The following is a 6,020-nucleotide window of genomic DNA, read 5'->3' on the forward strand; positions in this document are numbered from 1 at the left end:
CTGCAATGACTGTCGCAAGTCATCTGACGACTGAATGTCAATGAGTTCTAGCTGTAAAGATCCCTCATCCAAAGATGATACCACCTCCTTTCCTTTCAATGCAAAGTCTGTCTCAACATTAACACAGAAAGGGTCCTTCACAAATCTCATCACTTCACTGGAGATGCTGAAATTACCAAACCTAGTGGCAAAGTTGTTTTTCAATGCGTCAATAAAGCTTGACATCAGCTGTGTAATTTGCAGGCCAGATTTCCTCAGTGTGGGGAAGTGGAGCATCTTCCCAGGACAAAGATCAGCAGAGAAGAGTGATAGCTTTCTTTGAAATGCATGAAGTTTCTCCACAAGTTCCACGGCTGTTTTACCTCTGCCTGCAGCTCCATGTTGAGTTGGTTCAAATGATTGAAAACGTCGCTCAAAAAGCAAACAGCGGCATTAAACTCATCATCTTCCATCAGAGACAGAAACTTGCCAGCTTTTTTCAATTTCGAAGACTGGAGGAACACCAGAATCTCCTCTCGTAGTTCACTAAAACGTTTCAAAGCGTTTCCTTTGCTAAGCCATCTAATGTCATTGTGAATGAGCAAATCTTTATATTCAGCAGACATGTCGTTCAACAGCTTGCGAAAAAGGCGGTGCTGTAAACTGGAGGTGCAACGGATAAAGTTTATAATTGCCATGACAGAGTCCATGGTCTGTTTTAACTCACCTCTGAGCTTGGCACATAGGAGGCTTTGGTGGATGAGGCAATGTAGCGATCTCAACTGAGGAGCCACGGCAGTCATCCTCGTGGCGAGCCCCTGATCCCTGCCCGCCATGGAGGGCGCACCATCTGTCACCAACATGTTGACGTGCGCCAAATCCAAGTTGTTTTCCTCAAAGAATGAGGCAATTTCGGTGAATAAAATCTCACCAGTAGTGCGCCCCTCCATGGGAATTAGTCCAAGCAAATCCTCGCGAAAACATTCACCATCAAAAAATCGCACGTAGAGGCACAACTGCGCAATATCACTGTTATCTGTAGACTCATCCACCGCCAAAGACATCACCTCGGCCTTCCTCAGTTTGTCCAAAAGCGTCTCGAAAACGTCCGATGCAAGGCACTCGACTCTCCTCATATTTGACGTGTCAGATATTGGAATTTGCTTGATTAAGTCGATAATGCTTTTTCGAGCTTCCTCGTCTGTTACAACCTCCTCAATGGATGCCAACATACACTCCTTGACTGTCACAGAATCTGTAAACGGCTTTTTCTTTTTGCCCAATATCCATGCCACTCGCAAAGATGCTGCCGTTGCCCTCTATTGATCCGTACATGGCCGAAACAACATGCGACGTCTTTGCTCATAACAAGATGTAAGGCCCGATATCTTCTGGCTCCGGGCAACGGATCCCAGTGGGAAAGTAGTGTCAAAGTTAGCATGCATTGTCTTGAAATGCCTTCTCAAATTAAACTCTTTACACACGGCAAGGCACTCGTTGCAGATTAGGCAGACAGGTTTCACATTGACTGTAATAAATGCATATTTCTCTGTCCATTCATTGTTGAACTGCCTGTTCTCTGAGTCAACTTTCCTTTTTCCTAAAATAGATAGAAACATTTTGTCTTGTTTGCTTGCTGGCTTTGAAAGAGACAAGTTTGAGCGGTCCGTCAAAATATGTTTCCGGCCAAAACAGGTAGGCCTAGGACTAGATATTGTAACGTACACAGAACAACGGCAATGCACCCAACAGAACATTATTTATAGGAGCCACCTACTGGCGCATATAGGTACAACACCCAAAAATTATCCCCTGTACCTCCATTATCGCTTTTTCCGCCAGCTGTTTACAGACGTCTCTGCCGAATCTACGGTTTTGCTCATATGTAATAACAACATTACACTTCAAGGGCCACTACAAAATATCTCGGGGGCCGGATCCAATTGAAGAGCCCTGCTCTATACAAACTTGAAGCCCGAGAACGAGGCTCTATACAAACTTGAAGCCCGAGAACGAGGCTCTATACAAACTTGGAGCCCGAGAACGAGGCTCTATACAAACTTGAAGCCCGAGAATGAGGCTCTATACAAACTTGAAGCCCGAGAACAAGGCTCTACAAACTTGAAGCCTGAGAACGAGGCTCTATACAAACTTGGAGCCCGAGAACGAGGCTCTATACAAACTTGAAGCCCGAGAACGAGGCTCTTTACAAACTTGAAGCCCGAGAACAAGGCTCTACAAACTTGAAGCCTGAGAACAAGGCTCTTTACAAACTTGAAGCCTGAGAACAAGGCTCCTTTTGGAAACTGTAACCAAATAACATGCCTGGAACAAGGCCAGTCAATAATCTTTAATCTCAACCTAAATATGGTTCTGTATGGTCTCATCTCCAAAACCATCAGGGCGAAGAGAATCAAGAAAAAGTATCTCCCTCTTAGCAACCAACATAACCTGCAAAGGGTATTTTGTTAATATCCATGAAAATAGAACACTCTCGTCGAATTTGAATAATAGGGCTAAAAATGTTTAAAAAAGAAACTCAACACAGAGCAGATAATGATCAGCTTCATCCGGCTGCCTGCTCCAAGCTGGAAATACTACGGCATCCATGGACCTCACATTTTCCTATAAGTATTGGAACAAAACAATATGCCTGCACAATAAACATACTTCTGTGCCTGTTCCCAAAATAGTTTCTCAGTTTTTGAGTGTATGATAGCAAAAAATTACTTACAGGCAAAACATTCACTGGGTACACATTTGTGTTCTTCCAGGTTGGAACAACAGAAAGGTCCATAATGTGAACACTTATTCCCTGGTGGAAAGAACATTTTAAGTTATTAAACATACATGCATCAAATAAAAATATTTTTAAAATATATAATAGTAATACAGTACATGTCTTTGTGCAGCTTCTTCCACAATTTTAAGGCAAGCATTTCCAATCTGAAATTAATTACAGCAAGATTACATCCCTGTGTAATGTGTAACATTATGCATTATCGGAGTGACATAATAAACAAACGCACATTAGATTCCATAAACTGGCTTAAACCCAGGCTCCAGAAGTCTTCTCGTGTAAGGCAGATTTTGCCCTGCTTCACAATCAGTTCTCCTGGTGGACGATTTTCATCCAACACATACTTTAACTAAAAATGAAGAATGTTTGATACGATTAATTAATGGTTATGAATAAACTATTCAAGATAAATAGACAGAATGCTTACCCGTTCATCTTGAATAGGGCTCAAGATCTTCTCCCACTTTGCACCTGAACAAACATATGGATGATCTATCTGCCATTTAAATGTTGAGTAACCATGGTCCTGGAGAAACCGCATCTCATTTGATCTGTCTGATGATACACAATTAAGTGACAACTGGTAACAACAGGAATTACAGACAAACATGCAATATTTTTTTAAAATCTTGCATTTAATTGTAAACCATTTTATACAGATTTTATTAAAATCTTACTTTTCAATCTGTAGTATGTCCTTAGTCTTGACACACTGACCCTTTTGCAGACTGTCCCTTTTACAATGGTGGCCACCCCTTTGGCAGAGATGTTGGCCACAGAATATGGTCCCTGGTGCTGACTTGACAATGTGTCTCCTGTCCTCATTTTCTTGGGGTCCCCAGATAGCAGAACATCATCACCAGCCTCAACTGAACACACTCGCACGAACTTGCGCTTGCGATTTTGGAATGACTTTAGTTGCCTGCTCTGTGCTTTCTCTATGTTGATAAGACCCTACAAATAACGAAAATACCCAAAAATGAAAACTCATCGAAAACAAATGATCTGGTCTCTATCTTGATGGGATTTTTTTCAACCAACAGATCAATGGAGTCTCATTCAAAACGTCGAACAGTATAAGGAACTGGTGATGGTATCTATCGAGGCAGAGAATGCTAAGTATACAGTGTAACAGTGACATAACAATGGCTAAGAGTTACATATAATGTAGAATCAAAGCAAATAAAATACATGAAACAGCTTATGCCAAGGTCTAATTTCAATTAGTAATTCACTACTTTATTTAGCTTTATTTGTCAAATACATACCATTTCATTGAGACGTTTCATCTCTTTGACTCTGACATCGATGTCATCTTCTGGGTCAGCAACTTCAAAATCATCTCCCATGGGACAGGCATTCATGACCTCTGGCAGACGTGGTTGTCGATGGAAGAGTAGGAAGTAAGGACTGTGTCGAGTATACCATTAACTATTTGATTTTTATTAAAGGCCCACTGTACGCCTCCGCCAGATCGACTTTTCTCAGGAAGAATGAACATCTGCATCAGTTTTTTATGATACAACTAAAGACTCTTCAGAGATATGAAGACTGCAATACTACTCTAGATTGCTCAAGATTAACATCATATTGGCAAAACATGAAATTGTTCCCCCCGCTTAAATTGTAAATATTTAATTAATTCTTCAATTCAGTTTATCCATTGACATTTACATTTATTCATTTGGCAGACGCTTTTATCCAAAGCGACTTACAGTAAAAGTAGTTTCTTACAGTGACACATTACAGCAGAGCAATCAGGGCTAAGGTGTATTGCTCAAGGGCACTTCAGTCATTACCTGCTGGCACTGAGATTTGAACCGACAACCTTCTGATCACAAGCTCGATGCTATAACCACCAGGCCACAGCTGACCCCATTGACAATTAACTATAGATATTAAAAATATAATAAAGCGTGTGAAGAGACAACCTGCTTGGCAGTGTTGATCCCATACACCACAGCAGGAAGGTGGAGGTCCCAGTCATTGTGGTTGTCATTCACATACTTCCTGAGTGTCCGCTTGATATTCTGATTGGTTCTTTCATCCTGTTAAATCAATGTATTTATAAAGTTGATGAATAACTGCAAGACAACAATGGGACTTCCAATAGACAAACAACCAAAGAGTTACCTGCCCATTGGTCTGGGGATGGTAAGCACTGGAGACGGCATGTTTGATTTTCAGTGCACTGAAAAAGCTGTCATTGAGCTGCAGAGGGATCATCAGTTAAATAAGCAGACAAATCACAGACAACAACATATATTTTGAGACTACAATGGGGGGGAAACACAATGAAACCTTAACAAAACTATACCTTGTTAACAAACTCCTTCCCTTGGTCAGTAATGATTTTTCTAACCACGCCTAACGAGTATAACTTTGTAGTTATTATTGCAGACACCTCAGCCGCTGTCTTAGACTGCATGGGTTCTGCAATCACCCACTTGGTGTACAGGTCGGTCATGGCAAGGACATACTTGTTGTTGCGTGCTGTTTCTGGCAGAGGTCCGATTAAATCCAAACCAAGCACCTCCCAAGCTTCTTTCACCTGCATGGCACAAAATTTGCATCAGTCAAATGCTGTAAAAATGGTACACAAGGTTAAGACTAGCTTTTTAGTCTCATAGTATGCCGAATAGTGTAAGCAGTACCTTAATGGAATGCAAGACTGGCACAACAGTCTTAATGGAGTCATTCAGTTGGCAGCGGTGACAAGATCTCACCTAAAAAGCAACGTAAAAAAGTCATACAAAAACCAGAGATGGCAAAAGTTCTTAGCTATAAAAACAGGAAAAATTTGCAAAGTAAAGTACCACCTCTGTAGTATATTACCCATTCTTTTACATCAGGAATTAATGTAGACCAGAAGTAACCAGCAACAACCCTGTTCTGAGTGCCTCTGATGCCACAGTGATTGCCAGTTCCAGGGTTATTATGGCACTCCGCAAGAACAGCCCTCTTCTCTTCCTCGGACAGGACAACTAGCCACATGTACTTTTTAGTTGGGCCGGTGTAGAAGAGTCTGTCGCCTGTTTAAGGAAGAAGAAAAAAAAAGCATGAAAGTTGCAGTTAAAATTCATATTATCTGATCTGATATCCATAAAGGTCAATAAAAACATCACATAAATTTTACAAATTTTTTAAATAAATTGATTTTATAACCAATAACACAATTCAATCCTACAGGAATCATGCCCAAATCACACTGCAAGGAAAGACATTTGTAATGGTTTTAATA

At 40.8% G+C, this 6,020-nt stretch overlaps 1 protein-coding gene across 1 annotated transcript in view; it reads left to right on the forward strand.

Moving 5' to 3' along the window:
- LOC306891677 (NLR family CARD domain-containing protein 3-like) overlaps window positions 1-6,020 on the forward strand; it is a 269,541-nt gene that overhangs the window by 29,997 nt on the left and 233,524 nt on the right. The gene's annotated exons all lie outside the window — the stretch shown is intronic.

The sequence above is a fragment of the Barbatula barbatula genome (assembly GCF_947034865.1).
Source record: "Barbatula barbatula genome assembly, chromosome: 3".
Classification (NCBI taxonomy): domain Eukaryota; kingdom Metazoa; phylum Chordata; class Actinopteri; order Cypriniformes; family Nemacheilidae; genus Barbatula; species Barbatula barbatula.